At 38.4% G+C, this 18,785-nt stretch overlaps 1 protein-coding gene across 1 annotated transcript in view; it reads right to left on the bottom strand.

Moving 5' to 3' along the window:
• LOC127957079 (zinc finger protein 385B-like) overlaps positions 1-18,785 on the bottom strand; it is an 89,806-nt gene that overhangs the window by 30,853 nt on the left and 40,168 nt on the right. The gene's annotated exons all lie outside the window — the stretch shown is intronic.

Here is an 18,785-nt window from a genome sequence, read left to right as displayed (position 1 = left end):
ACCGATTAAACCGGAACTACGGCTCTCTCAGGCTGGACTTGTAAAATTAAGTCCAGGCTTGTGCAGGTGTTGACTGGACTAAACGTCATCCTAGTTAATCATCTGACACACTAATGGCCGTTTGATGGCACACGTATGACAGTTTCACGCGCATCTGCCAGCGTCGCGAGCAACCAAATCTGCCACACACACAAACATAATCGCTTCTTGAGCATCTCTGCTTCTGGAAAATTCTACATCATCTGCCTTATATTTTGTGGAAAGTTTTCGTTTCAGCCTCATTTTGGATCGATTAAGCAATACAAGTGCACCTAGACTGAACAGCTTTGCGCGTGCCGGTGTTCAGGACGCAGAGCGCGAGGAGTTTGGGCACGAGAGACATCCTCAGCGCAAATCCAGAGTGACAATATTAGGCTTAAACACATTTAGGACTTTTATACAGCATAGGCTATGACACAAACACACACAAAAAAAACATATTTATCAGAACTGACTTACCGATCAGCATTTTGTGAAAGGTATCCTGGTTTCCAAAAGGAAACCAACCAAAATAAGAAGAAAAATAATAAATAAATCAGCGCAGGAAAATCAGAACGGTTGATAAATACTCTCCGACCGTTTGAAATATGTCTTTTCCCCTCAGATTTCTCTCTCTTCGATGAGTCTCACTCTTGTTTCTGGTCTTAGAGTTGATATGTCAGAAGAAACGTTACACACGCTGGCCACTCGCGCGCGCAGTGCTCCGCTGATCTGCGCGCTCTCGACGGGGAACAGGAGGAGGAGGGAGAGAGCATGATCGGCAGTCCTTTCACCCCATCCACCCCCCCCCCATACACACACACACACACACACACACACACACACGAAAACCACCTCCTCTCTCGCTCTTTTTGCTGCCTGCCGCTTAACCTGCACGAACGGCACAGATGGGTAAATTAGCTGGTGCTATTTTCTCCTTTCATGGTCCTTGATTTCGACTGAATAATTATGTGAGCATCAGTAAAAGGTGGGGGGCATTTTTTTCACCTCCAACAATTCTATATAATTTAGCACGCATACTCTAAATAAGACATTTAATGTTCTAGGATGAAAAAAATACAATGAAGCAAAAAAATTTGTTTCAGAGAAAAATGGGACAATTAAGGCCTTGGCCCATAGAACCATAACTACAACTCTCGATGACGTTATTTCGCCTGCCGTTTTGCTCGAGCTCTTTAAAAAGTTTGTATCGTTCTTCAGCTGAAAAAAAAAAAAAAAAAAAAAAAACGCTGGGAAGCGTTTATTTCAGCAATAACGTTCCCGTGGGCCTGTGTGGACTTCCCTATTCCTTGGAAAGTTTTGATAATTATGATTATTAAAACGTCATAGCTATAGTTACCGTTATAGTTATTTACCGTGATTTAAAGGGCCTTCAGTTTTTCCCCCCTATATCAACAAATATAGTTCCAAAAGAAGCCAATAAAGCATTACGTTGAAAGCTAGAACAGCATAGTACAGCAGTAGAGATTCATTGCATCCATAAAATCGTCAACTGTAAGCCTACATTTAATGAAAAACTTACTTTGCAATCATTAAAACAATCTACATAAAGTATGCATGTTTAGTATTAATACAATCAGGAGATACATTCACTAAGTTGCCACAATAGTCAGGGTGTTTCACTGGACTAAAAAAATAACTTCCATTCCATACCATTCTACCATTTTATAAATACTGTAAATTCAGACATACTACTTATGTAACTTTTTTTTTTTTTTGCATGCTATACAGTAGGGAAGTAGGCACTTTCAGATATATTCTCGGCTACAGCTCCAATCCAGGTTTTACATTTATCAGAGAGAAACCCCACACAAAATTATACAACTCACATATCCACTTTCAGGAAAACTCAACTTCCCATCTGCATGACTCACATAGTCTGGTCTGGAACAATGAACCCAGACGGGCAGAGAACAGTGAAACAATACACACCTGCCTGATCAAAAAAGAAAAAGAAGATGAAAAAATGACAGTAGTCTGTGGATGTCGTGGAGAGATTAGAAACTGAACTGGACATTTTGATGGAAATATTTCAGGTCATCAATCTTTTGGCTGGCACTTATTACAGCATGGTACTGTATCTCCATCAGTGCTCTATGGTATTTGGATCCCAGCCTGAGGACCCCCTACTGGTGCCATAAACACCTCTCCTTCACCCAGCTAGAGTTTCTCTGGAGGTCTTTCTGCATCAGTGGGGGTTGGCAGTGGTCCCTTGTTGTTTCAGCACTGCAGAGTGGGCTGTATGTGACAGATGACTAGAAATAATTTTTTTGTACATATCAATTCTTTAAATACTTTAAAATCCTTTCTAATTTTAACCACAACATTATCAACCAAACAGGAATTATATCAATTCCAGGTAATGCATGTACTGTGTCTGTGATCATGAGTTGTCTTGCTTAGCATATGTTGCATAATGTCATAGACATAACAAACAGTGATCAGATGTATGTCGGTTTTCTGTGCATATGTGTATGTAACAGTTTGTTCAGCCTGAAGCTCTGAACACTGAGACATTAGCGTTGAAAACAGAGACAGCTGTGCCCTCTTCCTGCCAAAATACTTCTGCCATCCATCCACCCACACACAGATCAGTGTTTGTCTGTGTTGTGCTCTAGTAAAATAACTATATAGTACAATAAATGATTCAGTATCAAAATGGAATTTCCATCTCAGTTTAGATTAACAAAAGTTTGCCCAAAATAAAATCTGTCATTATTTACTCCCTCTCATATTGTTTCAAACCTGTACAGTGTTTTTTTTCCCCCATGGAACACACAAATAATAATAATAATAATAATAATAAGATAACTAATACAATATTATTTAATTTATTACTATTATTTAGTATTATTGTTAAAAATATTTACAAACATAACTAAGGTATTTAACCTCCATTTATTTATTTATTGTGTTTGTGTGTAGTGTTCAGAGTAAAAATGGTGTAAAAGAACTATAAAATAAAATTAATTATAATCATACTAATATTACTGTCAGGATTGTGCTGTCTTTGTTGTATTTCTCCCTCATGTGTCCTTATTTGGTCGTTCCTGTTCCTGTGTTCATTGTCTCTTAATTAGTTACCGGTGTTCCTCGCAATTGGCTTGTTAAGTCATATATTTAATTCCAGTCTTTGCGTTCCTCCTTTGTCGGATCTACCCAGGGCCACTGCTGGCCAAATGGGTGCCCTAAGCAGGATTGTATTGTTGTACCCCCCTTCCTCAAATATGATGATGAAAAAAAAAAACTACTATAGGGGTGAAAATAGAACTTTAATCAAATAAAAAAGTAAACAAATAAATTGTATTATTTACAAATTACAATTGTAGCTCTCGACATTTACCTACAGTATGGCTATAAGCAGTTTTCTATGATAAAACCACGGTTTATTTTAGTAAGGGTTGTGGTATGCACGTTTTTTTGTTGAAGAAATTATAAAGGCTATGTCACCTATAGCAAAAAAGTGGCCAAAAATGAAAGATTAAGTGAATATTTGAATTAAATGTTTGGTCAGTAGTCTAAAAAAGGATTTGATTGTCCTGTAAGTGTTACAGCAGCAAACATGGCATTTGGCTCCCTTTGCAGGCATTTGTAATAACATGTACATAAATTGTTTATTTTGCATTTGCCTGCATTATGTATTAACAGCATTATTATTAACCAATCATTATTGCCTCATTGTTTTTTTATATCATGCATTTTAAGTCATTTTAAAGGCTAAAGTCTGTTTTAATAGCAACAACAACAACAAAAAATTACAGTATATTAATACTTCTTTGTAAATTATTAATTGAAGTAACAAAACCATGGTTAATTTGCAGTTACCATGGCTACAAGAAGATGATTTGTGGTGTTATTGTTAAAACCATGGGTAATTTTCATAAGAGAACCTGAAAAAAAAAACTTTCACAGGAATGTGACTGAAATTGATAAACAGGCCTCGTTTTTACCTAAATAATTTATAATTTATTTTAATATATATTAAAAATGTATAAGGTTGTAGCTGTATATGTACATTGTAGCTGACACATAAATGAACACATTACAATTGTTTTATGATTGCAAGTCTTTCTCCTCAAATGCTATTGAGCTTCACATTTGCGTTTGAGCCCATGTGAAAAAGTAGCATAATTTACACTTAATTTACAGTTTATTTTAATAAATATCAAACATTCAATTCAATTGTGCATTATAGCTGAAACTTAGATGAACAATTACAGTTGTTTTTATGACTGTTAGTCATTCTCCTCAAATACTACTGACATTAGAAAAGTGTATACCAATATTGCATGTAACTTTAGAGACGGTGCCTAAATTTGAGACTCTCGAAGGTCCAACATCAAGCCAACTTTGCATCTGAATTTTATTTATTTATTTTACTTTCTTTAGTTTTCTTTTCTCTGCGCCGGATTGCTGATGTCCTTTACCCGGGCATAGATGTCCATCCATCAATTATGTACATTCAGCGGCAAACATGAGGTGTGAGCAGTTGCGAGCGCAGATGGGAGAATGGTGCATGTTTTTTTTGTTTTTTTGAGCAACTGGCATGGTGCCCTGCCCCCTCTTGGAGTTGATGCCCTACGCAGAATGCGTACTCTGTGTACAGGGAGCAGCGGTACTGGATCTAACAGTTAGGTATGTGTGTCTTCCTTGCCTTCCAAGTGTGGATTTACCCTGTGTGTTGGAATTTAAAAAAAATGACAGTTTCATTTATCCACATTAATCTCACTGTTCTCGTTTGGGACAAATTACCATCACCCTGTTTACCTTCCGGACACCACTGGACTGAGCTAGAGGGAAGCAATAATCCAGTGTCTACCCCCGATCCGGAACATGGCCAGACCCAGAGCCCAGCCCACCATCTCCCCACTACTCGGAGCTCAAGCCCGTTACAACCAATAAGCCATCACACAGGAGTGCGACAGAGCTGTTGATCGCCATGCAGCTTGCCAGACCAGGTGCAAGAGCCAGCTACAACGCCTGCCATGAGGGAGGAAGGTGTGGACAGAGAGAGTGCGAAGAGGAGCTCTTCCCACTGCACTGTGGTGAGCTGAAAGGGGATTTGGGAGAATGCAAAGTGGAGGAAAACTTAATTGACTTGTTTACCAACTTGCCCACTTTCCTTCGTCCTCCGTCTGTGAACTCTGTCCCTCCCGTTCCTGAGTCTGGCCCAGAGAAAGTTCCTGTTCCCATGTATAGCCCAGAGAAGGCTCCTGTTCCCACGTCCAGGCCTGAAAGGGCTCCCGGTCCCTAGTTAAGCCTGGAGGCTCATAAATGCAAACCCACCCACCCTCTCCTGCATCCTCCACTGCTGTTGTCTGGCAGCCCCTCTGCTCGCCCTCAGTCCACCATCAATACTGTGCGAGTTCCTCGGGTCTGCCATCCTCCATTGTCACAGTGGCTGCAGAATCCCTGGTCTTTGGCTCCAGCCTCTGAGAACCAGACTCCACCATTGCTCGTCAACCCAGCGGCTCCACCATGGCTCCTAGCTCCCTCCTCTCCACTGTGGCTCATCAGTCCACAAGGTCCCCTAGGCTCCGTCATCCCTCCGGCTCTGCTTTGGTCTGTCGCTGACCATCTGTTGCCTCGGGACTCCACTCCTCCGGCTGCACCTCATCCCTCTGTCTCTGTCAGGCTCCTCCATCCCTTTGGCTCCTCGACAGTCCTCTGTCGCTCCGGCTCCACCGCAGCCTTCTGGATCCCTGCCTACCGCCTCAGTTGCCAGAGCCATCTACTCCACCTCAGCCCTCCAGCACCTCCCTGTTGCCCTGGCTCATCAGCTCTCCGTCTCCACCTCGGGCTCCTCTGCCACCGTTGGTCGGCCCCCTGGAGTCGTCAGCCCTTCCTCGTCCATGGCTCCTCCCTCTGTCGGCTCCGCCATGGGTCACCATTATGGCTGTGCCCTGGGTCCCTCCTGGCACTGTATTCTTCAATCCTGAATCCTTCCTCCATCGTAACCTCCTTGGACTCTGTCTGCCGGCCCCCTCCTGGGTGTCCGTCTATCTCCTGAGCCTCCTCCCAGTTCAGAGATTGTTCCAAATTCTCTGAATCTTTGGATGATATTATGCACTGTAGATGATGATAACTTCAAACTCTTTACAATTTTTCTCTGAGAAACTCCTGTCTGATATTGCCCCACTATTTTTCACCACAGCATTGGGGGAATTGGTGATCCTCTGCCCATCTTGACTTCTGAGAGACATTGCCACTCTGAGAGGCTCTTTTTATACCCAATCATGTTGCCAATTGACCTAATAAGTTGCAAATTGGTCCTCCATCTGTTCCTTATATGTACATTTAACTTTTCCGGCCTCTTATTGCTACCTGTCCCAACTTTTTTGGAATGTGTAGCTATCATGAAATCCAAAATGAGCCAATATTTGGCATGGCATTTTAAATTGTCTCACTTTCAACATTTGATATGTTGTCTATATTCTATTGTGAATAAAATATAAGTTCATGAGATTTGTAAATTATTCTATTCTTTTTTTACTCACAATTTGTACAGTGTCCCAACTTTTTTGGAATAAGGTTTGTTTTTTTGTGAGTGTTCCACAGAAAAAAAAGATAGCATAAGGATTTAGAATGACATGAGGGTACGCAAATAATTACAAACATTTTATTTTTGGGTTAACTAAAACCAGTCAAAAAGAAACTTTATACACTGTACATGTCTCAAGACCTGTAGCTGCAAAATTGCATAAGAAAAATGTGGAGAATACTAAAGTACAAATACAAAAGTCAAAACTGTTCCTGAATAATTTGAATAATTCAGCAATTAGTCTTAAAGCCTTCAGTATCCCAGAGTGCAGTAGGGCATATTACAAGAGGGTGATGGGCAGGAGGAAGCGTTAAGAGTCTATTACAGCCACAGACAGACATTTAGAGCAGTATTATGACCTTAGCGCAATGCTCAGTGAAAATCCTTTCAGCTGAAAAAAACATCGCTGATGTAAATAAAGCAGCCTGCCAATCAATCCCATCATTCAGAACAATCCAAACACACCTGCCATACAGCCGCTTTTAGCTATATTTAAATAGTACAGTAAACATTTCATTCCTAAGGATCCCATTGGTGTGAGGCAGTCTTTGTTAACTTGTTTCCTTTTGTAATTTACTGGTAACACTTAACAATAAGGTTCTATTAGTTAATGTTAGTTAATATTTGAACTAATATGAACAAACAATGAACAATACATTTATTAAAGTATTTATTCATCTTTGTTATTGTTAATAAAAATACAGTCATTAATACATGTTAATTCACAATGCATTAACTAATGTTAACAAGCACAAGTTTAGATTTGAATAATACATTAGTAAATGTTGAAATTGACTAATCAACTAAGATTAATAAATGCTGTAGAAGTATTGTTCATTCGTAGTGCATGTTAACTAAAGTGAAAGTGAAGTGACATTCAGCCAAGTATGGTGACCCATACTCAGAATTTGTGCTCTGCATTTAACCCATCCAAAATGCACACACACAGAGCAGTGAACACACACACACACACACACACACACACACCCGGAGCAGTGGGCAGCCATTTATGCTGTGGCGCCCGGGGAGCAGTTGGGGATTCGATGCCTTGCTCAAGGGCACCTAAGTCGTGGTATTGAAGGTGGAGAGAGACCTGTTCATGCACTACCCCCACCCACAATTCCATCCTGCCCAAGACTAGAACCCACAACCCTTCGATTGGGAGTCCAACCCTCTAACCATTAGGCCACGACTTCCCCACAAAAAAATAAAGTAATTAAGTGTTACCAATTTACTTGCACCTTTTAATCCAAATGGCTGTTATGTGCACATGGTAGCGTCTTATTTCCTGGTCATGCTAGTCTACTAGTCCATCTGCCTCCTCCACACTTGCACAGGTCCGAAGTGAGTCTGAATGGTAAGGGGGGGGGGGGGGGCTGTCAAACAGAAAAACTGCTGATGAAGTCAAGAAAGGGAATTATAAAGCTAGTCTCAAGTATTTTCTTTCTTTTTTTTTACTGCCATCACTATTTCTATGTGTTTAACAGATAAATATCAAATGAATACACAAGATTTGTATTACTCTTTAGGCCTTCTTGTGTTACACTATCTATCATTATTTTCTATAAGAAATATACATGGGCATTTGTGTAGACTTGAAATACCAGCCAATGAATGCAAAACATTTGCATTGAACATTTTGAACAAAACAAATTGACGGATTTAAGAATTGTGCAAACAAAGGCCACTAGTAGTGCTGGGCGGTTTGACCCAAAATTTATATCACAGATTTTTTCACCAAGCTGAGCCAGATAATGACTCGTTCACGAGTCAAGAACCGGTTGCATCGGTTTTTGGATCATCAGTAGTTCTTTCGGACAGTTCGATTAAAAAAAACTGGTCGAAGAAAACAGTTCACAGGTTCTTTTGCGCTCGACGTAATGGCGTTATTGGTGATAACTGCCCTTGATTCAATCCTTCGGGTTACCTGGGCTCATAACACTAGCACAGAATCAGTTCAGAATCAATCATCAAAAGAATCAGTTCGGTTCAGATGCTCTGTGTGACAGTCTGCTTCATGCTGAATCACACATTCGCAGTATCATCGGCTCCTCGGTTCAAGAATCGGACACGTCTGACAGAAACGGTTCTTGTCTTGAGAACGAGTCAGTCTTTTGTTCGTTATCTGGCTCGGCTCTGTGTTCATCTTCAGTTCTCTCTTCACAGCAGTTCAGTCAGTGTACTGTTTGAGTACATGAATTACTCTGGGATATTGGTTTGTTTGAACTCAGAGGGAGGGTCAGCCACATTGAACAAGTTAACAACTTAAGTCATTTGTGTATTAATGCGTATTGGAGACACGAACCGTTTTAAACGATTCAGTTCGATTTTGTGAACTGGTTCAAAAAGATCTGGTTACATCAAATGATTCGTTCGCGAACCGGATATCACAAACTGCTTTTTGAACTCGCTCACAACAGACCCGGAAGAGAAGACAATGCTGAATAAAATCGTAGTTTTTGCAATTTTTGGACCAAAATGGATTTTCGATGCTTCAAAAAATTCTAACTGACCCTCTGATGTCACATGGACTACTTTGATGATGTTTTTCTTACCTTTCTGGACATGGACAGTAGACCATACACACAGTTTCAATGGAAGGACTATCCCTTTTTGGGTGAACTATCCCTTTAAATGCACCAGTATGGCGGTATATTCAAAATTAACATCGTAATGAAAATATACACCGGTTTTCGGTATGAACCGGTTTACTTCCCAGCACTAGCCACTAGAAAAAGGAATATCCATGAGAGAAAGAGTTTTCACGCACTTAAGCTGGAAAATCGAAGAACAAAAAGGCTTACAACCTAAAGCAAACAAAATCCCACACTGTTGGCGCTCCCGCTGAATGACACTATGGAATAATGACAGGGGTTAGGGGGATTACAAAAAGAGTGAATACATATGTGTTTTAAGAGAGAGAATATGGAAAAGAGAATGGAAAGAATAGAGTTTAAGTCTTAAGCACCTGGAAAAGAGAAACTGAGAGAGGAAGAGTGACTGGAAAACCAGTCAAAAGAAGTCCATAAAGCAGAGGAAAAACTGAGTGTAAAGGTTAAGCAAAGACTCTTGCAAGCATGATAGAAGCCATTCATTTGAAAGATTTTCTCCTTTTGTGTTCCAGAAAGAAAGAGGTCAAACAGGTTTGGCATTACATGAAAGTAAACAAAATAAATTTATTTTTCATTGAACTACTTTACTTTTGAAAGAGACGGTGTGTGTGTGTGTGTGTGTATGAGAGCGTGAGAAAGAGATTTGTCACAGTCAGGTGCAACATTACCTCACTTTGATTAGATGCTAAGATATATGCAACACACACAAGCATGCATGCAGGCTGGTCTGCTAACATTGTGTCATATGGAGCTTGAGGTTGGTTCCTACACATCATTTCCTGTGCAGGGCTGTCACTGCCCATCAGAGCATTGAAGAGATCTGACACTGACAGGAGCTGACAGAGGAAAAACACCCACATCACAAACACTCCCTGAGACAAAACACACACATCACAAACACACTGGCAATTCAACACAAACACTCCCTGACACCAACACACCCAGAAACAACAACCCACTGAACACACAACTAACACACTTTAACAACATTTTCAAAAGTTACAACAAACAGCATACACCAAATATTAAAATGGCAATATTATGACAATAACCAACATCTACTAGAAGATAATATTTTGATTAAAAAAATTATTATGTAAATACATTTAGGAAATTATTTTTTTTTATTTTTTTATTTTATTTTAATTTTTTAGAAATTATAAGTTTTAAATAACTTCAATACATTAAATACTATATTGTATATTGCACAAATAATATAAAACATTTATAATATATATATATATATATATATATATATATATATATATATTAACTATATAAATCTCTGAAGATTTCTATTTCCATCTATACTGTTATTTTGAACTTTGTGTTTTCTGAAAATGAATGACAGTTTCCACAAAAATGTTGTGCAACACAACTGTTTTAAGACTTAAAATAATAAATAATATATTACTTATATAATATGTCAGTATATCAGTAAATTAGAATGATTTCTGAAGGATCATGTGACACTGAAGACCGGGGTAATGATGCTGAAAATTCAGCTTTGCATCACAGGAATAAAATAAAATATAGAATAGAAATATGCTAGTCTTTTTTTATTTAAATATTTTAACGGTGGTGTAAATACATTTACATAACATAAAATAATAAAATAATGCTTCAAAAATGTTGACAGTTGTAAAAGATAAAACATGACGAATTATGTGTTCAGAGTGTGCATGGGTATTCAAATCCTTTCTGCAACATTCAAATGAACATCCCATAATATGGGTGTCACAATGAATCTGAAGTGATTTGCTGAGAATGTAAAACCTGAATATTTCACAGCAGCATATTAGCCCGAGTCAAACACATACACTCCAGTGACCGGTGCTCAATGTCACACAAACGCGCGCGCACACACACACACACACACACACACTGGACCCCTCTTTGTTCTGGGGCAGCATCTGTTTGGTCTGATAAAGGGATTAGGACATCCATTCCCCTGACCAGCCAATAGGGTTTAACCACACTGAGAATAACAGTATGAGTTTGTGTTTTTATGTGCGAGGCAGACGCCATCAGAAACAGAGAGGAAGACTAGAAGTGTGCTGTACACAAGACTGTTGTTTCTTCTCATGGTGTGTGTGTCTGTGTGTGTGTGTTTGCAAAACCAGATTGTGCCATTTTTCGCCTGAATGAGAGAAATGATGAAATACTAATTACACGCTACAGACATCACCCCAAGCAAATACTCGCTCAATCAAGCGCTGCCCAACAAAGCACACGATTGCAACCTTTAGCCTTCACAACACGACTTCAGTACATTCCTCTCTCTGTCTTACCTCTTCATCGACATGAAGAGAGTTGTTGCGCAGCTACAACATAAGATCAGCCATGTATAATTGGGAAAATAATTCAATGTCAGCAAAAACACGTGCACACAAACTTCACCGCATGCACGTTGATGAACACTGATGTGTAATAGGGTGGAGTGAGAAGGGCATTGTGATTTGTCTGCTGTTGGTTCAGGGAATCATAGGAAGAGTTGCTGACAAGACATTATGTCCTTGTGATTTAATACACAGATGATGATGATGATGATGACGGTGATGATGATGCCAAAAGCCATGATGCTAATGTTGATGATGTAAATGCACTGTGATGATCCAGTGCTGTGGCCATTATGTTTCTGGATCATATTATTTTTTATTAATAATAATAATTTAAAAAAATTAAAAGCAAATTCACTCTCCCTTTTTGTCTATTTCACCCTCTGTTTCTGTCATTCTGCCATACTTTATCATTAACTGCAGCCACCCGGAGCAGCCAACCGGAAAATTTCCATCATGAAACATTAACTCATCTGCATATTGCAGCCCCATTCGCTCACTTCCCGTGCATAAATTAATACATGAATAACAATGAAAAACCCGGTGTCGCTCTCTGAACTGAATATGACGTTTCTTTGGTAAAGTGTTACGCTGTGAAATATCCTTACACTTAAATGTGCTCTAAGGTTTAATCCATACACTTAGTGTGTGTGTGCAGTGATTCATCTGTCTGACCTCTTTGTCTTTTTTATATCTTAATAAACTGCAAGAGTATATGCAACAAAACTAAACTGGATATGTGTTATTTTTGTGACATTAAAGTACTGAGAAGTGTAAAAGCATTGCTGTTTGTTGGTAATGGCCCAACCTAGCAACACTGATTCAGCCAATGTGTGAGTTTTGGGGCGGGGCTAACTGTTTGACAGACCAATTGCAGATTGGGGGCAGTAGGAGTGTTTAGCCGTGTTTCCACTGTCGAGCTTAAACCGGGCGTGCTAGTGCGTGCCAGGGCCAGTCGCGTTTCCACTGTCACTTCCGGGGCTTGATCGTGCCTCGTCGGGGTTCCTCGGGGCAAACAGTCAGGTTTTTTTGGGGCTTTTCTGGGGCTAGAGGTGTGGTTATTGAAAATGAGTCTGGAGAGCGTCAGCACGGATCATTTCAGAAAGATAACAGCTTTTACACCAGCATTAAAGATGTTTTAAAATAAGTTGAGTTAAAAAATCACTCTTACTCAGCAGCGAGTGTTTAAAATAACTTGATCCGATGTGGATTATGATCACCATACAAGGCAAAAATATTTAAAAACGATGTAAAAGACTATGCACGCTAAACATTAACGTTACCATAGTAAACATAGTAAATATTACCGCTTGAAGAAATCAGACGTCAGCTTCTTATTCTCTATCACAATTGTGTATTTATTTAGTAACATATATTATCTGTCATAAAGTCTCGTCTCGAGAGTTTAGCTCCACATAGCCTGTGTCATAAAAATATAATAATGCTATTTTTTTTTATATTTTTTTCCGGGAGCTTTTATAAAAATAGAGATATTATCATTCATTCTAAATGTGACGGGCTACTGTGGCTACAAATAAAAAGAAACAGACACGGCTGAATAAGCAGGCTATTTTCATAAGCGTTTAAAATAAATAAATAAAATACAAATACATTTATTTCTGTGTGATTTAATTCTGAGTGCTGATAAATTAATTCATTATGATCAATGTATCACTTATTCTATAGTGAAACATTGATGCTTTTGAATTTGAATATTTAACAAAGCATGCAACAAACGGCCACATTTATCATATTCGTTTTGTGATCGCGCTAGTTCCAGTGATTTATTCCTTAGTTTTCTGATAACTTCTGTTTGTTGGTGAAATGATGAGGTTGCATTACGTTTTTCCTGAGAGTTGTGTAAAGGGCGGGTTTTAGTTAAGCGCAGCAGAGCTACTGGCCTGACGATGGAAACCCTGTGCTTTTCTGGCCTCGGTGCTACTGGCCCGAGATTATTAGCACCGCCTGGCCCGCTTCAAGCTCACACTGGCCCGACAGTGGAAATGCGGCTTTTGACAACTTCATTAATTTAGAATTTCTATTTGGTGGTATTAATGAATAAACAAAGTCACAAACAGCAGTTTTACCAACAATTCAAATTTTCTAAAACAAGAAAAATAAGTTATTATTATTTAATTTCATAAATCATTATTTTTGTGGTATTATTATAGTGGCCACAAATAACAATCACCTTTAAAAAAAAACAACAACGAAAAAACAATAGAAATAAAAACAAACATCAAGGAAAAATCTGTTGGAAATCGAAAAACAGACTTCCTCTCAATGAAGTGACAAGAGACCATGTAAAGAGTAATAGGGTGAACGATGAGAAGAGAGGAGCTGTGAATAATCGAATGAAAATTGGTGATAAAAGAGGGAAGTCAAATAAAGAGGGAGGGGGGGGGGGGGTACATTGGAATGGTTGAAAAACGCAGCTGTGCAGACACACTCATGCAGAAAATTTTAGCCTTTAATAAATCTCTCTCTCCCTCACACACACACACAGACAGTTACTATAATCCAATACCTCATGCTGCATTAGAGGAGACCAGAGACGGAGAGTATAAGAGACAGAGAAAGACAAACACAGGAGCAGAATAAACATGCAAAACACAATCATACAACACACAGAGATGAAGCACTGTACCAAAAAAAATACCAGCATGTGTTCACTAAAGCAAACATTGCTATACATGACAATACACACACTTGCACAAATTTGCTATTTAGCAGCCACCTTCATCTAAAGAGCTTTCCAACACAACATAATACTATACCCTTGAAGATGCTTCAGGATAACTGGCTGGCTAAAGGTCACAATTATTAGTAACTTGGTTTTGGTTTTTCAATCACCAATGCAGATACTGATATCAAGAGAACATGATGGCCTTGTATATGAAATAAAAAATAAATATTTTAAATGCATTTCCAATTATGTAACTTTATATGTTTATAGATTCCAATTTATTAATTTTACACCATGTGAGTGTCTATACAGTATATATAATTGCTATCTGCTATTTTCTTATTTAATATTACATTTAATTGGTAATTAACTGAAATACATGAGATGTACAAACTGCTAAAATGAGTTATATTGCCACGTTCTGGTAAATATTGTTCACAATATAAATATGAACTCACAAATACACATCATATCTACTATTTAGTGTTTGTGTGTGTCCAGGCAGCCTGATAAAAGACTACTAATCTCAGCAGTCATACTACAGTACGTAGCATACCAATTGAGGAACCTATCTGGGGATTGGGATGGTGGGGGTGAAATATGGTTTTAGAGAGGAAAAGATGGGATGAAGTAAAATGATCTGCCAGCTAGAGTGGACCATTAACAAATGTGGACAAAAGCAGATGCTCTGAGGGATTTAAACATAGAGTCCTATAACAAATGTTCATGTATGCACACAGTTCTAAAACAGATTATAATTATTCAAATGTAACAAAATAAAAGGTAGATATAATATCCCTGTAAGCACATATTCATATTACCCTCCTTGTGGCATGTGTGTATGTATGTGTGTGTTTGTGTGCAGTCATGCTGATTATGTGGGTTTGAGTTCAGGGGCCTGGAGGAGTCAACAGAAGGTGAGCAGTGATAAGACTGTTACTTAGCATGTCTTGTGTGTGGTTAAGTGTCGCTGTAAATCAAGTTTCCAAGCTTTTGCCTTTCCCTACTGACATGAAAGTGAATCACACACACACACACACACACACACACACACACACACACACACACACAAATGCATTTAATTATTCTAAAACTGATTTACAGTCTTACCATATGCAATCTAGAATTTAGTAACTGTTCAGTAGAATGACTTCTAAATGAATAAAAAAAGTGAGTTCTGTAATGTGTATAATTTATAGTATACTAATAAGTACACAATTTGTTTTGTACCCAATTAAGTTTATTAACATGTTCAATGTAGTTTTGAGCAAGGGCCTTTCTCTTTAGTGGGTAGGCAGTCCCCCCATGTCAACATGTCCCATGTGGCTCCCCTAAATTTTGAATCTTATCACAACAAATTATTTTGGGTTCACTGTGCTGTGTGTCCTCTGGGTGGCAGTAATGGAAAAAAGTAAAATATCACCAGCTGCTAAATTCAAATCTGTGTTAGCCCGAGACAGACACGTTTTCACAGCGCTGCCCATTAAAACCTGTTGAGTTTATGAACACATCGGCCAATCATAGGCTTTCAGGTGAGTCATCATGTTTTGCTAAGTGCACATGCCCTGACTGAATTCTGCTCTCTGGCGAATTCTCTCATCAGAAACAATTAAGTGCAGATGTGTGTACGACTGTAATATCTCACATTATTTGTTAGTTAAACAGTTTAAACTGAGTTTTTGAGATTGTTTGAACTTTGGCTAGAACTTGACTCTTTCTGCAGTTTACATCACACATCGCCAGTAGGTGGCTTAACAATAAATGTTCTGAGTGAATCATTTACTCAAATGTGTCATTCAAACACTCTTCATTCAGCAACAAAGTAATGCTGCTCCACAAATAGCTTAATTCTTCTGAAATCGCATACTCTTCTTTAGAATAAGTCATTACTAAGTGACTGTTAACATTTTTTTATTTTTTGTACTGTGTGTGTGTGTGTGTTGTATGAATGAAATAAAATGGTTGTAAAGCAATACAACTAATGCTGAAAATCACCCAAAATATTAGGTAATCTGGGTACTTTCATTTACTGTTTATGTTTTGGACATACTCTTTTTTGCCTACTAGGCAAGTATGCATTTTCGGATAGAGTAGTTCAGAGCATGTTCGGAAGCTCTCGTGAACACGCATTGAAGATTGAAGTGGAAGTGAAGAAAATTTTAAAAATTTTTAAGTAATTATTTTAGTTTTTTTGATGCACAAAAAGCATTCATGTTGCTTCAGAAAATTACAGTTACCGGTAAACCACTGGAGTAAGTAATGACAGCGTTTTAATTTTTGGAATGTGACATATCCCTTTAATTATATTCCTCTGATAAATTTTGGATGTGTGAGAACAACTATGCATGAGGATTTTTTAAAGCTTTTAAAAATATACATCTATAAAAGAATAATAAATATGTGTTTATTGCATTTGTTTATTTGTATTTATATATCATGGACAATAAACATTAACATCACTCTCTCATATAAATCCACTCAGTGTAGCTAAAATTGGTAATTTGATGAGAATTAGCATTTTACTTCTTCTAGCTGTCAAAAGTTTAGATTCTCACACAAAAATGAAGGAACTGTAGCTAATGATGCAGCATCACTGGCTAGTGAACCATGCTGTACAGTGCCATCCACTTAAAATGAGAAAGACACATACAGTACTAAAGGACTCAATCACCGTTTTGTGTGTGTGAGGATGTGTACGCAAAGCAGATGTTATGTGTGTGTAGCATCATGTAGGCTTTAGGCATTGCTGTTGTATGCTCATGGGAAAGGCTGTCCAGTCTAATTTGACTTCTATTATGCTGTCGAACATTAGCAGAATGGCTAATCAATGAACCTTTATATCTTTATGCTTGAATGCAAACACACACATTCACACATAGACATGCATTTCAGAGCTTCTCCGTAAACAACATAAAGCGTCACCATTTAGAATCCTGCTAAGACCCTAACACGCGCAAACACAAAAACTGCATAAAATCTAGCTGGCTCAGAGACCATGAGTGCCTGTACCCCGTTGCTGAAGGGGGTGTCGCCACGTCGAGCATTTCCATGGTGAACATGTTCGGTTGCTATGTAATTATGGTCTATTTGTATGAGAGCCTGCACCTGAAGTGGGTCTGACTGCTGCTCATATGATTGGCCATGCATGCGTGTGTCCTTATGTGTAAGAATCAACAGCATGGAAGTTAGCTTTAATTTCACATTTGCATTACAAGAGAACGAAAATTATGTTTGTAGGCCAGGGTTTCGTGTGTGTGGCATTTGCATGCACTTGCTGTCTGTGCAGGTTTGTGCAGAGCTCTGTTGTTGCGTGCAAGGACAAACAAATTGTGTTACTGGATTATTCTACTGTTGTTCAAATAAATGGACAAATTCCACATCTAATCACATGATTCTGGCTGACTCCACCCAGTTTTGTGGAAATAACGCTGCACGACACTAAGCTGCCACCAGCTGCCTGACTTTCTATCCAGCAATTATCTCCAGACTGACATCTAGACTTACAGCCCAGTCTTTACCACCATAACTACAACAATCAGCATCTCACGGGCTTCTCACATGTTCCTTCCTGACCTATCAGCTGGGCTTTAAAGCCGCATCACCATGGAAACATAAAAGCAAGTCAAGTCAAAATCACATATTAACTGCAGATGGACACAATGAGGTCTAAGGGTATGAATTGCATGCAGATGCCTGTCAGACCCCGGCTGACAACATGAAGGTGGTTGATAATGTTTTTAAAGCTGTTTGCATGTCATAAAGATATGAATTTGTGACTAACAAAAAGTCTTATGGCACTAGTGAAAATACAGATTTGACTAAAAATTGTTTCTACACATTTAATACTAATATAAGAAAAAATATTTGTTGAAAAAAAAAAAAAAAAAAAAAAAATCAACACAGCATTCATAAAAATGATGTGTTAAGTGTTTTGACATAAATAGCATGACATGATTCAGCCAGCATGGACATGTTCCTGGAATAAATTCTTTTGTCACAAAACACTATTCCTGTACCCCTAAACTAAGGGGTTTTACAAAAATTTAATAAAATGATATTTTACAGCCATAGCCATTTTTTAACAGTATCCTACCGTAGTACCCTAAGAGTAAGTAGAAAATCAGTGTCAGATTAATAGAAGCTAAACCTTTTACAGATAACATGTTCCACTGTATGAATGTAGTATATATACATTAAAATATTGCAGTCAGTTAATCAAATTTGGGGTCTGTGGTATCAGAAAGTCAGGAATCCCCTGCTCGAACCAACCCTTGAAATCAGGGGGAAATGAAAGGCAGATAAAAATGTTGAGGACCCAACCCCAGCTCTACATAAACCTACACCTAAAATCTGATTGGTTGATAGGAATTTTGTCCAGCTTGAGTAATCATGTTAAGTGACATGCACAAGAATGTACGGTACACAGTGTGAGTCACCCTAGTAAAACATGTGCCCAGATATACAGTATATATAATTTATTGGTCCTGGAACCACCTTCTAGAAACAAATCTGTAGCCTTAAACACCGAAAAATCAGAAGGCACGGATGTTGCTAGATGCACACTTCCA

The sequence above is a fragment of the Carassius gibelio genome, chromosome A3 (assembly GCF_023724105.1).
Source record: "Carassius gibelio isolate Cgi1373 ecotype wild population from Czech Republic chromosome A3, carGib1.2-hapl.c, whole genome shotgun sequence".
Taxonomy (NCBI): domain Eukaryota; kingdom Metazoa; phylum Chordata; class Actinopteri; order Cypriniformes; family Cyprinidae; genus Carassius; species Carassius gibelio.
Note: the sequence above shows the minus strand (reverse complement) of the source record. Positions and strands in the feature narration are given on the sequence as shown.